This window comes from Dromiciops gliroides, chromosome 1 (assembly GCF_019393635.1).
Source record: "Dromiciops gliroides isolate mDroGli1 chromosome 1, mDroGli1.pri, whole genome shotgun sequence".
Lineage (NCBI taxonomy): Eukaryota > Metazoa > Chordata > Mammalia > Microbiotheria > Microbiotheriidae > Dromiciops > Dromiciops gliroides.
The window spans coordinates 297,889,115-297,909,040 of NC_057861.1; positions in this window are offsets into that span (position 1 = coordinate 297,889,115).

A 19,926-nucleotide genomic window follows, 5' to 3' on the forward strand; every position below is an offset into this window, starting at 1 on the left:
TATACTTCATTTTTCTCCTTTTCCCTTTTCCTCCTTTTCCTCTTTCTTTCTTCTCCCTCTTAGAAATAGGGAAGAGGAAACTTTTTGTTTCTATCTTCTTAAAAATTCTATTTTCTACCTTTGTACCCAATGAAGAAGCATTGTGGTATGATAAAATAATCATTGGATTTTACGTCAGAGGGATTGAGTTTGTATTGTATATACTACTTTTACCTGCCTAATCTCAAACATTTCACTAGTCCCCAGTTCTTTGGTTTGTTTTATTTTGTTTACCAGACTTTTCAGTTATTGGTGCAAGTTGCTCATACTGAATAACTTCCCCTCCAAATGAAAGTCATCTCTTATTTCCCTGCACCTTATTGTCTTAAATTGTCAGCAGGCCCATAAAGGTTTACTTATTTACCCAAGGTTACCCATTCCTGTGTGTTAGAAGCTAAACTTCAACTCAGGTGTTCCTAATTCACAGGCCCGCTCTGTATCCACTGTTATACTGCATTTCAGAATGCCAAATTATCATATAGAATATGACTTAGATTCCATTGAATAACTTCGGTTCATTTTTTATAAGATGAATTATATTTTATTTTCTTTAATTTTTTATGTAGTAATATTATTTTCCCAAAATACATGTAAAAACAAATTTTGGCATCAATTCTTTAAAACTTTGCCCTCTAAATTCTCTTCTTCCCTCCCCTGCCCCAGCAAGAACTCAAAGAATTCAATATAAGTTATATATGAGTAGCCATGAAAAAACACTTCCACATAAACCAGATTGTGAAGGAAAACAGACAAAAACAAAACTTAAGATAAACAAAATAATTATGCTTCAATCTTTATTCAGACACTGTCAATTCTTTCTCTGGAGATGGATTTCATCTTTCATAAATCCTTCAGATTTGGCTTCGATCATTGCATTTGTGAAAATAACCAAATCATTCATAGGAGATCATCTTACAATATTGCTGTTATTTTTTTAATAAATAAAAGTATTTTATTATTTTTCCAGTTACACATAAGGATAGTTTTCAACATTTGTTTTCATGGGATTTTTAGTTCCAAATTTTTCTCCCACCCTCCCTTCCCTGCCCCCTCCCCAAGACAGAAAGCAAGCTGATATAGGTTATATATGTGCATTCACATTAAACATATATCTGCATTGATCATATTGTGAAAGTAGAAATCAAAGCACAAGGGAAAAACCTCAAAAAAGAATGAAAAAACAGCCCAAAAGTTGAGACAGTATGGTTCAATATGCATTCATAATCTACAGTTCTTTTTTTCTGGATATTGAGAACGCTATAATGAGTTCTTTGAAATTGTCTTGGATAGTTGCCCTGTTGAGAGGAGCCTAGAATATCCCCATTGTTCATCATAAAATGTTGCTATTACTGTGTAGAATGTTCTCCTGGTCCTGCTCCTCTTAGTCAGCATCAGTTCATGTGAGTCTTTCCAGGATTCTCTGAACTCCTCTTGCTCATTGTGTCTTACAGCACAATACTATTCCATTACATTCATATACCACAACTTGTTTAGCTAAACCCCAATTGATGGGTAATCCCTTGAATTCCAATTATTTGCAACCAAAAAGAAAGCTGCTATAAATATTTTTGTACAAGTCAGTCCTTTTCCCTCTTCTATGATCACTTTGGGAGACAGACCTGGCAGTGGTGCCACTGGGTCAAAGGGTATAAACAGTTCCATAGCTCTTTGGACATAGTTCCAAATTGCTCTCCAGAATGGTCGGATCTGTTCACAGTTCCACCAACAATGCATTAGTATTACAAATTTTCCACAGCATCTACAACACTTATTATTTTTCTTTTTTGTCATATTAGCCAATCTGATAGGTTTCAGGTGTAACCTCAGAGTTCTTTATTTTGCATATCGCTAATCAATAGTGATATAGAGCATTTGTATCATGGTAATAGATAGATTTGATTTCTTCATTTGGAAACTGCCTGTTCATATCCATTGATCATTTCTCAAATGGGGAATGACTTGGATTCTTATAAATTTTCTTTTAGTTCCCTATATATTTTAGAAATGAGTCCTTTACCAGAAACACTGACTGTAAAAATTGTTTCCCAGCTGTCTGCATCCCTTCTAATTTTGGATGCAGTGCTTCTGTTTGTAAAAGAGCTTTTAAATTTAATGTAATCAAAATATTACATCTTGTGTTTCATAATATTCTCTTTCTCTAGTTTGGACAAAAATTGTTTAAATCTCCATAGATTTAAGAGGTAAACTATTCCATCCTCTTCTAATTTATCTATGGTATCACACATTATGTCGAAATCTTGAACCCATTTTTACCTTATTTTTGTATAAGGTATAAGATGTTGGTGTATGCCTAGTTTCTGCCATACTATCTTCGAGTTTTCCAGTAGTTTTTGTCAAATACTCATTTACTATCCCAGAAGCTGGAGTCTTTGGGTTTATCAAACAGTATAATACTATAGTCATTTACTCCTGTGTCTGCTGTGCCTAACCTATTCCATTCGTCTACCACTCTATTTCTTAATCAGTACCGCATAGTTTTGATGACTGCCACTTTATAATATAGCTTAAAATTTTATATGACTAGCCCACCTTCCTGTGCATTTTTTTCATTAGTTCCCTTGATATTCTTGACTTTTTGTTTTTCCAGATGAATTTTGTTATTATATTTTCTTGCTCTATAAAATAATTTTAGGGAATCTTATTGGTATGGCAATGAATAAGTAAATTAATTTAGGTAGAATTATCTTTATTATATTAGCTTAGCCTATCCATGAGCAATGGTATTTTTCCAATTATATGGATCTAGTTTTGTGTTTAAAATGTTTCGAATTGTGTTCATAGAGTTTCTAGGTTTGTCTTGGCAGGCAGACTGCCCAGTATTTTATTTTGTCTACTGTTACTTTAATTTTTTTTTTTTTGGTAAGGCAATTGGGGTTAGGTGACTTGCCAAGGGTCACACAGCTAGTAAGTGTTAAGTGTCTGAGGCCGGATTTGAACTCAGGTCCTCCCAACTCCAGAGCCGGTGCTTTCTCCACTGCGCCACCTAGCTGCCCCCTACTGATACTTTAAATGGAATTTCTCTTTATATCTCTTGTTGCTAAGTTTATTTGGTCATGTGTAGAAATGCTGATGATTTATATGGGTTTATTTCATATACTGCAACTTTGCTGAAATTGTTAATTGTTTCCAGTAATTTTTAACTTTTTTTTTTCAGGGCAATGTGGGTTAAGTGACTTGCTGCCCTGGGTCACACAGCTAGTAATTATCAAGTGTCTGAGGCCAGATTTGAACTCAGGTTCTCCTGGACCTGAGTTCTTTATCCACTGTGCCACCTAGCTGCCCCCTTTTCATTTGATTCTTTAGGATTCTCTTAGCATACCATCATATCATCTACAAAGAGTGAAAGTTTTGTTTTTTGTTGCCTATTCTAATTTCTAAAGTTCCTTTTTTCCCTTATTGCTAAAGCTAATATTTCTAGTACAATATTAAATAATAGAGGTAATAATGGACATCCCTGGTTCACTCCTGATCTTACGGGGGATGCCTATAACTCATCCCCATTATATATACTGTTTGCTGATGGTTTTAGGTAGATATTGCTTATTATTTTAAGGAAAGCTCCACCTATTCCTATGCTCTCTAGTGTTTTTAACAGGAATGAATGTAGAATTTTGTCAAATGCTTTCTCTGCACCTATTGAGATAATCATATGATTTTGGTTAGTTTTGTTATTGATGCAGTTGATTATGTTGATAGTTTTCTTAATACTGAACCAGCCTGGCATTCCTTGTATAAATCCCACCTGTTCATAGTTTATTATTCTGGTGATCACTTGCTATAATCTCCTTGCTAATATTTTATTTAAGATTTTTGCATCAACATTCATTAGAGAAATTGGTCTATAATTTTCTTTCTCTGTTTTGGCTCTGCCTGGTTTTGGTATCAATGGCACATTTGTGTTATAAAAAGAATTTTGTAGAACTCCTTCTTCACCTATTTTCCCAAATAATTTATATAGTGTTGGAATTAATTTTTCTTTAAATGTTTTGTGGAATTCAATTGTAAACCCATCTGGTCATGGAGATTGTTCCTAAGGGAGTTCATTGATGAGTTTTTCAATTTCTTTTTCTAAAATGGGTTTATCACCACCACCACTGTCGTCGTCATCATCAATTCCATCGTCATTTTTGCTATCATCTTACATTGCTCTTGCCTCTGCTGCAAAATTTTTTCCACAGTTACTGTTTCTAACTGGGTTTCCCTCCACCCTATTCCCTCCCCATGATATTTACTCTGTTTTCTATCTTCTTTCACCCTACCCCTCCTCAAAAGTATTTTGCTTCTGACTGCCCCCTCCCTCAATCTGCCTTCCATTCTTTCACCCGTCCCCCCTTATGCCCATCCCTTTCTACTTCCCTCCAGGGTTAAATAGATTACTCTACCCAATTGAGTGTGTATGTCATTCCCTGTTCAAGCCAATTCTGATGAGAGTAAGGTTTACTCACTGACCAGCCGCTCCTCCATCTTCCCCTCCACTGTATACACTTTTTTTGCTTCTTATATGTGAGATATTTTACCCCATACCACCTCTCAATTTCCCTTTCTCCCAGTGCACTCCTCTCTCACCCCTTAATTTTTAAAATAACATTCATTTATATTCATCTCACACTTGTTTCCTCGGTCTAAATATACTCTATCCACTGCCCTAATAATGAGAAAGTTCTTATGAGTTACAAGTATCATCTTCTCATGTAGGAATGTAAAGAGTTTAACCTTTTAATATCCCATATGACTTCTTTTTCCTGTTTGCCTTTTTATGCTTCTTTAGGGTCTTATATTTGAAAGTCAATTTTTTAATTCGGTTCAAGTCTTTTCATTATGAATGCCTAAAAGTCATCTCATTGAATTCCCATTTTTTCCCTTGAAAGGTTATACAGAGTTTTGCTGGGTAGGTGATTTGTGGTTGAAATCCAAATTCTTTTGCCCTGTGCAATATCATATTATGAGCCCTCTTATCCTTTAAGGTAGAATTTGATAGATCTTTTCTTATCCCGACTGGCTCCACCAGACTTGAATTGTTTCTGTCTGGATGCTTGCAACATTTTCTCCTTGACCTGGGAGCTCTGGAATTTGGCTAAAATATTCCAGGATGTTTTCATTTTGGGATCTCTTTCAGGAGGCTATTGGGGGATTCTTTCAATTTCTATTTTACCTTCTGCTTCTAGAATATCAGGGTAATTTTCCCTGATAATTTCTTGGGAGATGATGTCTAAACTCTATTTTGATCATGGCTTTCAGGTAATTAAATAATTTTCAAATTATCTCTCCTGGATCTATTTTCCAAGTTAGCTGTTTTTCCTAGGAGATATTTCACATTGCCCTCTATTTTTTCATTCTTTTGGTTTTTCATTATTTTGTCTTGATTTCTCATAAAGTCTTTATCTTCCATTTACTCAATCCTAACTCTTAAGCAATTATTTTCTTCAGTTATATTTTGTACCTCCTTTTCCATTTGTCTTTTCAAGCCATTGACCTTTTTTTTTCATGACCCTCTTACATCACTCTCATTTCTCTTTCCATTTTTTCCTCTACCTCTCTAACCTTATCTTCAAATCCCTTTTGAGTGATTCCATGGCCTGAGAGCCATCCATATTTTTCTTGGAAACTTTGGATTTAGTATATTTGATGTTTATATCTTCTGAGTGTGTATTTTGATCTTCCTTGTCACCAAAGAAACTTTCTAGTGTCTGCTTTTTTTCTCTCTGCTCATTTTGCCAGCCTATTTCTTGACTTTTCACTCCTTCACAAAGTGGAACACTGCTTCCAGGGCATACTGTCCCATGTTTCAGACAGTCTAAGGTGATCTGATTAAAGGAAAAGCATGTTCTATAATGCCCTGGCTTGTGCTCTGGGCTGTAAGGAACCACAGGCCTGCTTGCTCTTTAACCCAAGAACAGAATTCTGTTTCACTGTGTTTGCAAGCTTGGGCATAGCTGTGTCCGTCCTCTACCAGGGCCACCACTCAAAACTGCTTCCTGGTTCCAGGCATGGGCAACATAAAGAGTTCAGTGCCAGCAGAGACTCCTGTAATCTCCTCCAGGCAACTACTTGACCCCCTCCCTGGTCTGTAAGCTAAGTTCCAGAAGTAGACACTGCCTCAGCAGATGCCAAGGCTCTGGAGGCCTGATTCTCTGGTGCTGGGACTGAGTCTCTGCGGTATGACCCAGATCTGCACTGCACTCTCACCCTGGTACAACAGACCCTTCCTGATGATCTTCTAAGCTGTCTTTGGTTGCAAAATGATTTCACTCTGTCCTTTTGTGGGTTCTGATTCTCTAGGAATTGCCTTATGTCATTATTTGAAGGCATTTGGGGGAGACCTCTGAGGAATCATTGCCTTCCCTTCCAATTTTCAAGTTTAAATAGTAGTTTTCTAGTTCTGCCCAACAAAATACTCTATTTTCCTTTTTTCCCATTATAAAAGTCTGAAAATATCATAAATAGTAAGATTTTAATTGTAACTGTAAGAACAGCCTTCCATATCCTTAAACCACAATTAATGTAACTAGCACAGTGTACTTCACTTTGATATCTTTATCTGGTAACAGTGAATCAAATATGTAAAAAAATTCCCATATGTCCTTATTGAATCAAAATAAGTTGGTGTTACAAATTAGTATTCAATATGGGATAAATGAAGTACTGGGCTTATTGAAATGTCTTGGTATTAGTTGAAATAAATAGATACTCCTCTGGGACCACAGGGAAAACAAATTCTGGAAGATAAATAGTCATCCCGCTGGAGTGCTTTGAGGAAGTAGATGTTTTATTCTATGGGGAGAGAACAGTGCAGGTAGGAAAAGCCCAGACTTTAAGTCTGTGTTAATTTTCTCTGATTATTTTTTCGTGTAATTGTAAAAGAGTGTGTCCTAGACTTATGGAAGGATTGCAGTAGCAGCAACTATTCCATACTGACTTAGTATATACCCTTTTACAAAAGCTAAGAATGTAACCCCTTTATAATTCTTACAGTTGATAATCAATAGGGATCAGAATAGACGGAGTCACATGAGTCAAAAGTACTAAAATACACAGCAGTTGTCCATTCTCAGAGGACCAATATGACATCACTATGTTAGAGTTAAGTTACAATGTGTCTGAGCTAAGCAGAAAAACACAAGCTCAGAATGCTCTACCACAGGTCAGGCACAAATAGTCCATGTGAACATTTGGGTTGGATTCTCTAAATTTCCACAAATTGTGTTTCTTTTGAGCTACTTCAGTTTTGCTTTGCCCATAGGACACAACATATTTTCTGATGAGGGCACATTATACTGTGTGGTCCTGTGCCAGTATCTCCCATGTGATATAATCAATTCCAAAGTTCTTATGAGGGACCTCGAAAGTATCTTTATATCCCTTTTTCTGACCACTATGTGAGTATTTGCCCTGTGTGAATTCTCCATAAAATAGTCTTTTAGGCAAGTATACATTTGGCATTTGAACAATGTGGCCAGCCCATCAGAGTCATGCTCTCTGTAGCAGAGTTTGAATGCTTGGCAGTTTAGTTTGAGAAACAACCTCAGTGTCTGGCATCTTATCCTGACAAGTGACTTCAGAATCTTCTTAAGACAATTCAAATGGAAATGATTTAGTTTCCTGGAATGGCACTGGTATACTGACAAGGTTTCAGAGGAATACAACAATGAGGTCAGCACAATGGCTCTATAGACCTTCAGGTTGATAGTCAGCCTAATGCCTCTTATTTACCACACTTTCCTTAGGAGCCTCTCAAATGATGAGCTAGCTCTGGCAATATGTGTGTCAGTCTCATTATCACTGAATACATCCCTGGAAAGCATACTGCCAAGGTAAGTGAACTTACCTACAGTATTCAAAACTTCTCAGTTTGCTGTAACTGATGGTTCCATGTATGGATGGTGTGATGCTGAGTTATTGAATACCTGTGTATTAAATATACATATACACACACACTCCCCACTCCCTCCCCCACAGAGTCAAATCTCTCAGGGTTATGTCAGGAATTAGTCATGTGGTAGAACAAACTTCAATTTGGGTTTGGGGTTGGTAGAATGAACCCAGAAGGAATATGGTAAAAAATTCTCTTTTAAAATTATTTTATGTCTGAAGAAGATGTTTTTACTGTTTTGTATATTATATAAATATGTATGTTATAATGTGGATTCTTTCTTTTGAGTAATTTCTGTGATGTCAGCATGGCAGGTTTTAATTTTAGGAATTAAATTACTGATATAAAAACAGGCTAAGTGATTTGTGAAAACCAAATGCAAAACTTCTTAAACCATCTCAGACAAAAAAAATAATTTGGGTTATTATTATAAATTACTATTATTCTTCCCATAGCAAATTGAGAATAAGTAAGGATATATTAATGTTTTTATTTGTCTCTTTCACATTTCTTATTTTAAGTGTATTCAAATATGTTACTCCATCTTTGTAACAGAGCCTGTGTTTTAAATTCCAGATCATTTTTAATGGTAGGCATTTATAATATGAATTTGTCATTTTTCCATAATGTATAGAGTGTCATGGTTTTATTACATCTGTAATAAAATACTATTGTTATTATTTTAAGTGGATCTTCCTTATTTTTTGAAGAAATTTTAAATATTTTCTGAGAAAAATTAAAGATATATTTTGTACATTTTCTCTCCTCATTTAACTACAAAGTAAGCCTTTTTAATTGTGCTGAATATATATATATATATATATACATATATATATATATTTTTTTTTTCTTTTTTCCCCTAAGACTCCACTCCTTTTTTCATTTAAAAAAGAGAATTATTTTTTGAGTAGGTGGTTCAGTGGAAAAAACATTAGGTTCAGAGTCAGAGGATTAAAGATTAGATTCTGTCTCTCTCAATTAATAATTGTGTGAATGTGGGAAAGTTTTGCTTTGCTTTATTTATTATCATTGATGGACCTCAGTTACTTTACCTATAAAATAATAAGCTCTACATGGACTCTAAGGCCCCTTACTGGTCTTGGTTTTAAAAATTCAGTGGCCCACAATGCCCTATTGAGATATATATATAAGGTGCCCAGGGGCAACTAGGTGGTTCAGTAGATAAAGCACTGAAGGACTTGTGTTCAAATCTCACATAAGACACTTGCTAGTTGTGTGACCCTGGGTAAACCACAACTCCAATTGCCTTAAACATCTGGGGTCATCTCCAGTCATCCTGATTAATATCTTGCCATTAGATCCAAATGGCTCTGGAGGAAAGAATGAGGTTGGTGATATTACCCAGCCCTCTGTCTCTTAAATCCAATTTACTTCAAGTCATGGCATCACCCTGATGTCATGGATCTATTTGAGAAAGAAGGACAAACAACAAACAACAATAAATAAGGTAGCTATCAGTTCTAAATATTGCTATATTTACTCCTTTTCCTCCTCTTCATCATCATCATCAATAATAAAATGACATAAATTTTGAAAATAAGACTTTTTTTTTGTTTTGGTTTGTTTTTTTTTGGCGGGGCAATGGGGGTTAAGTGACTTGCCCAGGGTCACACAGCTAGTAAGTATCAAGTGTCTGAGGCCAGATTTGAACTCAGGTACTCCTGAATCCAGGGCCAGTGCTTTTATCCACTGTGCCACCTAGCTGCCCCCAAAAGAAGACATTTTTGAACATATTATAACTTTTTTAAACCTCCAAAGGTATATATTTTTTTATAAAAGCATTAGATATAATGTTTAAGTTATATTGAATTGCCCATGCTTTATTTTGGTGTTAAGTCACTTTGGGCCTCCTTTAAATAAGCCATATTATTATTATTATTATTTTATTTTCCAAATTACATGTCAAAACAAATCTTGACATCAACTTTTTAAAACTTTGTGTTCCAAGTTCTCTTCCTCCCTACCTCCCCACCTCCCACCCCCAATAACTCAAGCAATTCAATATAAGCTATACATGAGTAGTCATGGAAAACATACACACATTAGCTAGGTTGTGAGAGAAAAGAGTTAAAAAACAAAACTTCAGATTAAGGAATTGTCAAAGAAACAAAATGTGTTTCAATCTGTTTTCAGATACTATCAATTTTTTCTCTGTAGATGAACTGTAATTTTCATAAGTCCTTCAGGGTTATATTGGATTATTGCCTTGCTGAAAATAACCATGTACTTCCCAGCAGATCATCTTACACTATTGCTGTTATTTTGTATATAGTATATTTCACTCTGCTTCAGTTCATGTAGGTCTTTCCAGGCTTTTCTGATAGCTTCCTGTTCATCATAACTTTTATATATTACCTTAAACTTGACTAAGGATTTTCTTCACAATAGTGCAGCAAAGTATGTACCATACATTTTGCCATTATAATCAAACATCATAATCATTTCCTTCCATCCTATTCCTTTCCCATGATATTTACTCTATTTTCTATCTTCTTTATCCCTACTTATCCTGAAAAAGTGTTTTACTTCTGACTGTACCCTCCTCTAGTCTGCCCTCCCTTCTTTCACCCTTCCCTCCTTATCATCTTCCCCTCCTCCTTTCCTGTAGGGTTAAATAGATTACTCCTCCTGATTAGGTGTGAATGTTATTCCCTCCTTGAGCTCACTCTGATGAGATTAAGGTCTTTGAGATAATTCTGTGTTCTAAATTTTTCTTCCCCCCCTCATCCCCACTATGAAATCAAGGAATTCAATACATCATACTTGTGCAGTTATGCAAAAGACCTTCATCTTTCTTGAAAGTGTTCTGCTTTTTACTGCTTTGTCCCCCAATCTGTCCTCCCCTCCTTTCCCTCTTCTCCCCCCTCCCCACTGCCCCTTATCTTTATCTCACTCCCCTCTGTCTTTCCCTGAAGGCAAAAATATATTACTATACCCACTTGAGTATATATGTTATTCCCTCTTTGAGCCAATTCTGATGACAGTAAGGTTCACTCACTCCCCCACTCCTTCCCCTACTTCCCCTCCCCTCCATAAGATTTTTTCTTGTTTCTTTCATGTGAACTACCTCTCCCCAGTCCACCTCTCCCCATCCCCTTACCCCAGTCTATTACACCTGCCCCTCAGCCCTATTTTAAAGAAGTCATCATGGGTTAGCTAGATGGCACAGTGGACAAAGCACCAGTCATGGACCCAGGAGGCCATGAGCCCAAATCTGGCCCCCGACAAAAGACACCCCACTCTGTTTGCCCCTTAAAGAATAAGGATAAACAAAAAATAAATGCGTTACAGATATCATCCCTTCATATTCAGTTCAGAATTGGGTCCTCTCTGTATTCTTTACTGAAAAAGTTTTTATGATTTCGAAGGATTATCTTCCCATGTAGGAATGTAAACAGTTTAATCTTTTAATTTTCCCATGATTTCTTTTTCCTGTTTACCTTCTCCCCCCCCCCCAGGGCAATGAAGTTTAAGTGACTTGCCCAAGGTAACACAGAAAGTAAGTGTCATGTGTCTGTGGCTGTATTTGAACTCAGGTCCTCCTGAATCCAGAGCCGGTTCTTTATCCACTGTGCCACCTAGCTGCCCCCCCCCTTTTTATGATTATTGACTGACAAACATGAGATTTTATTATTGTTATTATTATTGTTATTGTTATCATTTTGTGGGGCAATGAAGGTTAAATGACTTACCCATGGTCACACAGCTAGTAAGTGTTAGGTATCTGAAGCCAGATTTGAACTCAGGTCCTCCTGAATCCAGGACTGGTGCTTTATCCACTGCACCACCTAGCTTCCTCCAAAGGTTCATCAGTACCATTTTCTTTTTCTTTTTTTTTTTTTGGTGGGGCCATGAGGGATAAGTGACTTGCCCAGGGTCACAGAGCTAGTAAGTGTCAAGTGTCTGAGGCTGGTATTGAACTTAGGTCCTCCTGAATCCAGGGCTACTGCTTTATCTACTGTGCCACCTAGTTGCCCACTCCTGTTTACCTTTTTATGCTTCTCCAGGGTCTTGTATTTGAAAGTCAAATTTTCTATTCAGTTCAGGTCTTTTCATCACAAATGCCTGAAAGTCCTCTTTTTCATTGAAGTCCCATTTTTTTCCTCTGAAAGATAATACGGAGTTTTTCTGGTTTGGTGACATGCCCAGGGTCACACAGCTAGTATGCCACCTAGTTGCCCCTACAGTATATTCTCTCTATGGAATTTCTTCCCCCCTGCCCCCAAGTTCCACTTGTTTAGTTATTACTCAGCCTTTGAGAATTTCAAGCACATCTTCACAGATTTTATTTTTTATACATTTTGAACTTATTTTTAGTCTTTTATATTTCTGAATATTGTCCTTTAAGAATTATGAACTTAACTTTAAATAGGTTGAGTATTTCTATATACAAAGGAGAAGGGTAAAAGAGGGTTCACTATGAAACATTAAATAGACACTATGCACAGTGTGCTTCTGTGAAATGTAAAAAAAAAAATGTATTTTCTTTGAACAGATTTTACTGATGTTTTCTTTTTACTTTCCACCTCATTTTGCCCATGTATTCCTTGGCTTCCCTTTCTGAGGGACCCATCCATAATATCATTTTTTGTTGTTGTCATTTAATATAAAACACAGAGAGGAAATTAATCAGCAAATACAATACAAGCATAGACTTTTTTTTTTAATTGGATATTGTTTTCTATATTTCCTACCTGTGATGACCATGTGTACAAAAGGAGTGAGGGAAGGTATCTTCTCTAACTTTCCTCCTTCAAGTTTCATGCTATTCATATCTATCACTCAAAATTCTGATAGCTGTTGCCTATTGAACTCCACATTGCTACCTTTACCAGCTCAATGAGTTTAATACTTGGCTTGCAATTTTTCTCTCCTCCCCAACTCCTCATGTATTACTGAAGGACTTCAAAATAGACACTGATTCTTCCCCAAATACCTAACCATTCATGTCCTCCACTTACTTTTTCTCCCATGATCTACTCTTCCACATGACCTCAGTAATACAGAAAGATAGGTAGAACTTTGATCTTACCATCACCCAAGAAGTTCTACCTCCATTTTTAAGAATTCTGAAGTCTTCGTGGCAGCTAGGTGGCACAGTGGATAAAGCACTGGCCCTGGATTCAAGAGGACCTGAGTTCAAATCTGACCTCAGACACTTGACAGTTACTAGCTGTGTGACCTTGGGCAAGTCATTTAACCCCCAATGGCCTCACCAAAAAAAAATGTCGAATTCCAAATTCTCTCCCACCCATCACCCACCGAAAGCAATTCCTAGAAGTTATACATGTGTAAACATGCAAAATATTTCCATATAATTCATGTTGTGAAAGAAAACATAGACAAGGAAACTCAGAGAAAATAAAGTTTAAAAATGTGCTTCAATCTGTTTTCAGACATCATCAGTTCTTTCTCTGGGGATAGGTAGCATTTTACATCATAAATACTTTTTATTCTCTTAGTTCATTTTATTGCTGAGAATAGCTAAGTTATTCAAAGCTGATGATCTTGCAATATTGATGTTACTTTGTATACCGTACATTTCACTTTGCATCAGCTCATTTAAGTCTTTCCAAGTTTTTCTAAGAGTGTTCTTTTCAGAGGCAGCTGGTGGCCCAGTACATAAAGCACTGGCCTTGGATTCAGAGTTCAAATCCAGCCTCAGACACTTGACACTAGCTGTGTGTCCCTCGAGAAGTCACATAACCCCCATTTCCATGCACCTCTCACCCCCCAAAAAACAATGTTCTACTTAACATTTTTTTTATATATAGCACAAGGGTATTGCATTATAATCACACCACAGTTTGTTTAGCCATTCCTCAATTAGTGAGCATCTCCTCAAGTTCAATTTTTTTACTTCCAGAAAAGAGCTGATATAATAATTTTTTTTTACATAAATGTTCTTTTGTTTTTTTGCTTTTTGTTTTTTAATCTCTTTTTGGATACAGACCTAGTAGTGGTATTGGTAGTTTGAAGGGTATGCATGTTTTATGGCCCTTTGAACATAGTTCCAAATTACTCTACAGAATGTTAGAATTAGTTCACAACTCCACAGTGAATTACTGTCTAATAACAAATCCAAAAGGTGTGAGGTAGCACCCCGGAATTGTTTCGGTTTATATCTCTCCAATCAATAGCTAGAGCCTTTTTTAATGAGTATGGTTAGCTTTGATTACTGAACTTGATAATCTGGTAGGTGTAAAACAATACCTCAATGTTATTTTGATTTGCTTTTATTTGATTTTTAATCAATAATGATTTACATTTTTTTCACATGACTACAAATTGTTTTGATTTCTTCATTGAAAAACTGACTTCATATCCTTTGACCATTTTTCAATTGGGGAATGACTCATTATTATAGATTTGACAAAGTTCTAAATTGATGAGAGAGAGAGGAGAGACCTTTATCTGAGAAATGGCCTATAAAACCTCTTTTTCTAATTTTCTGCTTTCCTTCTGATTTGGTTAATTTGTTTTATTTGTACAAAACCTTTTCAATTCAATGTTATCAAAATAATACATTTTACAACTAACTGCTCTGTATCTCATGATTTTTTATAAATTATTCACCTTTCCACAAGTCTGATAAGTAATAAGTTTAATATTGTAATTTTCTAATGAAATCTCTCTTTATATCCAATCCATATAACAATTTATGTAAAGTTATGGTATATATAATTACATTTATCAGTCCTTTCTTTAGATATAGATAGTGTCATTCTTACTATATTGTTTATAGTTAATTTGGGTATTGATAATAGTCAAAATGACTTATTTACTCAAAGTTCTTCTTCTAACAATGTTTCTGTTATTGTATATTATGTTCTTTTGGTTCTACTCATTTTACTTTTCATTATTTCTAGCATGTCTTTCCATTTTTTCTAAGATCATTGTTCATGGGTAGGCAGAGTTAATATAATAAAAAAATGATAATCTTGCCAAAACTATTTATATATTAAACACCATCTCAATTAAGTTACCAAAAATATTTTACTGAATTAGAAAAAAATAATAATAACAAAATTCACTTAGAAAAACAAAAGGTCATGAATATCAAAAGAAATGAGGATAAATGTAAAGGAAAGAGCTTTAACAAATTAGATCATAAAGTATATTATAGGGAAGCAATTATCAAAACTATCTGGTACTGGCTAAGAAATAGGTGGATGAATTGGACAGGGCAAACATATAATTTGTTTTTGTTTTTGTTTTGTTTGTTTGTTTGTGAGGCAATTGTGGTTAAGTGACTTGCCCAGGGTCACACAGATAGTAAGTATCAAGTGTCTGAGGCCAGGTTTGAACTCAGGTCCTCCTGACTACAGGCCCAGTGCTCTATCCACTGTTCCACCAAGCTGCCCCCAGAAATATAATTTATAACAGCAAATTCATACAATGATCTTGTAATTCACAAGCATAAAGACAAAATTTGGGGGATAAGAATTTTTTATTTGTTTTACAAGATGGTAAAAATGGAAATCACTATGGCAGAAACTGGGAATAGACTAATATCTAATACCATTTGTCACAATAAGTTCAAAATATTATTTGAAAATTCAATAAAGTAATTAGAAAGTGATATGTCAGAAAAGGAAGAATAATTTCTGCACCCCCCCCTCACCCCCACAAACAGTGAGGCTTCTCTTCTAGCAAATAATATTGTTAAGTTAATGATAAACAGTATAGCTAGGACTTACGTTTGTTACATTCTAAAATCATTACAAACTGAAATGTATTTCATCATTGAATATACATATTAATACTTGGATTATAAATAAACTGAATATAGCTCCATTTTCTTCCTTTTTTGTCTGATAATAGGACATGAGTTAGGTACTATGTCAACCTCTTTTCTTTTTAAAGAGATTATTTTTCTTGGTCAATTTTATACCACTTTTTGTCAGCAAATTTCTAGAGTCTTATAACGTGTTGGTTTTGCCAACATTATTATAGTAATTATGTATTTTTTCTATTCTTTTGATTCTTCAAAATCAGTTTGTGCAAAGACTTACATCTTTCTCTTAATTCTTTATTTTTCTCATTGTTATTTTGGTTCAAAAATATTCTGTTTGCACAATACAATTTCTTCAGTAACTCTGTAATCTTCTGGCAACTATTTTTTCTTCTATATATTTATCCCCCAAAAAAAGTGATGCTAAGCATATTTTGGCATATTTGAAACTCTAACTATAATAACTGATTGCTTTGGAGGTTCCTGACTAATAATGTGATTGGTTCTTCAAGAATATAAACATTCTTATATTCTTCTCAGAGTATCTATCAAATTCAATCAAATGATTGTTCCATAATCTTAATATTTTAAAAATTCTAATATACATGAAATATTTACAAATTAAAACAATAGCGTGATTTATTCTTGAATGTATCAATTTAATAATTATTAGAAAAGGTAGAATTATTGTTGTAATAGCTAAAATATGTGTAATCTACCTCACCTTAACACATCATCCAATTCCAGAAATTTGATGACAAAAAAAGAGTATAAAATTGACTAAGAAAAACATATCATTGTAAAGAGAAAAAGTTGACATAGGACTAGACTCATGTTCTATTATTATAGACAAAAAAAGTAGGAAAAAAGCTATAGGACAAAATCCAAGGAAAATTGGACTTCATTCCAGAAAATAAAAATATTATTTATTCCATTAGGAATTACATTTATAGATTTTTGGCAGAATATATCTATATATACCCGTATACATGCATATGTGCATATATGTATGCATATACTGGTTTACATGTTAAATATCTTATAAATACTTTCTACATTTAATGTTATATATCACATATATTACAGAAATATGCATTACATTGATACACATGCACATATGTATTGATTGATGCTTGTGTATCTATGCAAGTGTTCTTATATATATTTCTTTAAGTATGTATAGTGCTTGCATTTTTATGTATATGTGTGTGTGTGTGTGTGTGTGTGTGCTGTATATGATATCCATGTGGGTTATATATGCCCAAATGGATCTGTCTTAGTGTGAGTGGAATGTAGGCATGCATTTCTTGAGAATCTGTTCTACCTAGTCTTCTTTACCATTTGTGTACAAAAATAGTTCAGTAGACAGAGTGCTAGTCTTAGTTCAAGAAGTCGTGAATTCAAATCCTGCCTCACAAACTAAAAAACTGTGTTTAGGGCAGACACTTAACTGCTCAGCTAGTTACCTTATCTCTAAAATGAATTTAATAATAGCACCTGCTAAAAAGATAAAATATTTGTAAATAGCTTTGCAAAATTTTAAATGATAGATAAATGCTAGCTATTACCACATAGGTTATCACAATCTATAAATCTATCTCTAATCTCTATATGGAGATATATGTTTATAAGCACATGTTCAATTTCCCAAAACTTTTCTAAATTGTTTCTCCCTCAGAGAAACATTATTTGAAACCTTTTACATGCAAATCAACTCAGGGAAATAATTCTAATAATTTCTGGAGATATCATTTTCAAGGTGGTAATTTCTAATGGAAATCCATGGTAAAGTCATGCTATAGCAAATATTCTTGATAATTAAATTATTAGTATTTCTTCACAAATATTCTACATGATTATCCATACAGTAGGGGATTGTTAAGACCTAACATTATTACAACTTATATATGTGGTAGAGGGGAACTGAGTGATGGATATAATATGAATGTTAGTAGGGTAAACAAGGATGAAAAAAAGTAATCATGCTTTTTGATGGATTCAGAGGATAGTCTGACTAACTCAAAAAAAAAAATCCGCAGCAGTATTGTACAGAATTGATAAAAAATGGAATAAGTTGAAATCAGAAATTTCCCCAAGCCATGGAATGTTAGATTCAAAAAAGGGTACTGGGAGATAGCATTGTTAGAAAGAAACCTCATTGGAACCACTATGAACATCAAATACTGATAGGCAGATAAGGCCAAAAGTCTTGGGAATGATTATCAATCCCGTTTCCAGCCTAGTCTTTCCACTATCATCCTGGGAATCAACGTCTGTAGGGATGACATCTGGCAATTGTTTTTGCAGATAATGAAGATGCAGACCCTTCAGCAATCACAGCTACTAAAGATTCAGAAAATATAGTTCTCAACACTAAAGTAATTTGTATTGTTGAATGACTTAATGTCAATAAAAAATGATGACTGTATAAAAGGAAATAGTATTAAAGGGATAACACTGTCATCTGCTTTTCCAACATACCTTAATGATATTTATATTTACCTAAAGATGATGCTTCCTTCATATATTGTCTGTCCCATTAGAATGTGAGCTTATTGAAAGCAGCAACTATTTCTGGTTTTCTATTTTTCCTCAGTTATAATCGTATAATGCTTTGCATATCTAAAACACTTAAATTATTTTCTATATATTCTTCACTCATTCATTAAATTAAAGCCAACATAATAAATACTTTTACTCAATTAATACACAGTAAGATGATCCTTTAGATTGACAAAGGTCACACATTTTAGTAGGCAGTCATAAGAAGGTAGGGTAAGAAGTCAATCAATGAACTAACATTTTAAAATGTTTAATTCAACAACAAAAACAAAAGTTAAAAAGCAAAGAATCATTTTTTTGTTAATTTTGTCATGAAGAATATTGAAAAGAAAAACCATGGTAGGGCATTAGAAGGAGGGTAAAATGAATATTCTTAAATACAACATTCCTAATGAGAGAAGGAGGCTAAGATAAAGGAGGGAAATAAGCATTTATGGGGTTCCTCTTACGTGATGGGTACTGCATTTATCACATTTCATTAATATTATCTCATTTAGGGGCAGCTAGGTGGCGCAGTGGATAGAGCACTGGCCCTGGAGTCAGGAGTACCTGAGTTCAAATCCAACCTCAGACACTTAACACTTACTAGCTGTGTGACTCTGGGAAAGTCACTTAACCCTAATTGCCTCACTAAATATATATATATATATATATATATATATATATATATATATATATATATATATATATATATATATATATATATATATATATATTTAGTGAGGCAATTATATAATATAATTAATATATATATATATATATATATAATCTCATTTGATCATCACAACAGTCCCACAAGGTAAATACTATCTTTGTCCTCATTTTATAATTAGGAGTATCTAGGTGACCCAGGTGTTAAGGGCTAAAATTCTAGCTAGTCTGTCTAAAATATCCAATGAGTGGTCGCCAATAAATTATAAGCTTTAGCAAGAGTTAGACTTTTAAGCATTTATTAAGGAGCATAAGAATTTGGTAAAGAGAGAGAGAAAGGCCTAGATTCCTATCTATTAAAGGGAGAGCACATTTCTAGTTCCGCTCTCCACCAGAGTCCAAAGGAAAAGAGCATGAGACCGAGTGCCAGTCTCTTCCTTCCTCCTCCCACTAGCCAATGTCACTTCCTGATGCCAAAGAAAAGACTCCTGGTCTTGCCCTCAAAGACCTTCACTTCATGGAAGGAACTCTTCTACAGTAAGTCTCCAGCAGGTGGCATCATTCCAATTGTTACACAGGTTATGAATTACTGGGCTTTGTGTCAAGAAGACCTGAATTAAAATCTAGCCTCGGACCTTTACTTGCTGTGTAATTATAGGCAAACTCTTTTGGTCTTATCTATAAAAATGAGAATATAATAATGCCTACCTTTCTGAGCTGCTCATGTGATCAAATGAGATAATATTTATAAAGTACAATGCATGGCACTTTGACCTCAAGGAAATTATATTCTATGGTGGAAGACAATAATCCATTAATTTATCAATAAACATTTATTAAACATCTACTACATGCCAGTGTGTCAGACACTGTGCTAAGTGGTAAAAGTAACAAAAAAGGGGGTGTTGGGGAAGGAGCATACTAGAGAAAGTATAGAGAGTCAGAAGTACAGTTTGGAAAGGAACAAAGACATGGTTGACTTGAGTATCCTCTTTAAAATGGAGGCTCTGAGAGAAACCATTCCAAA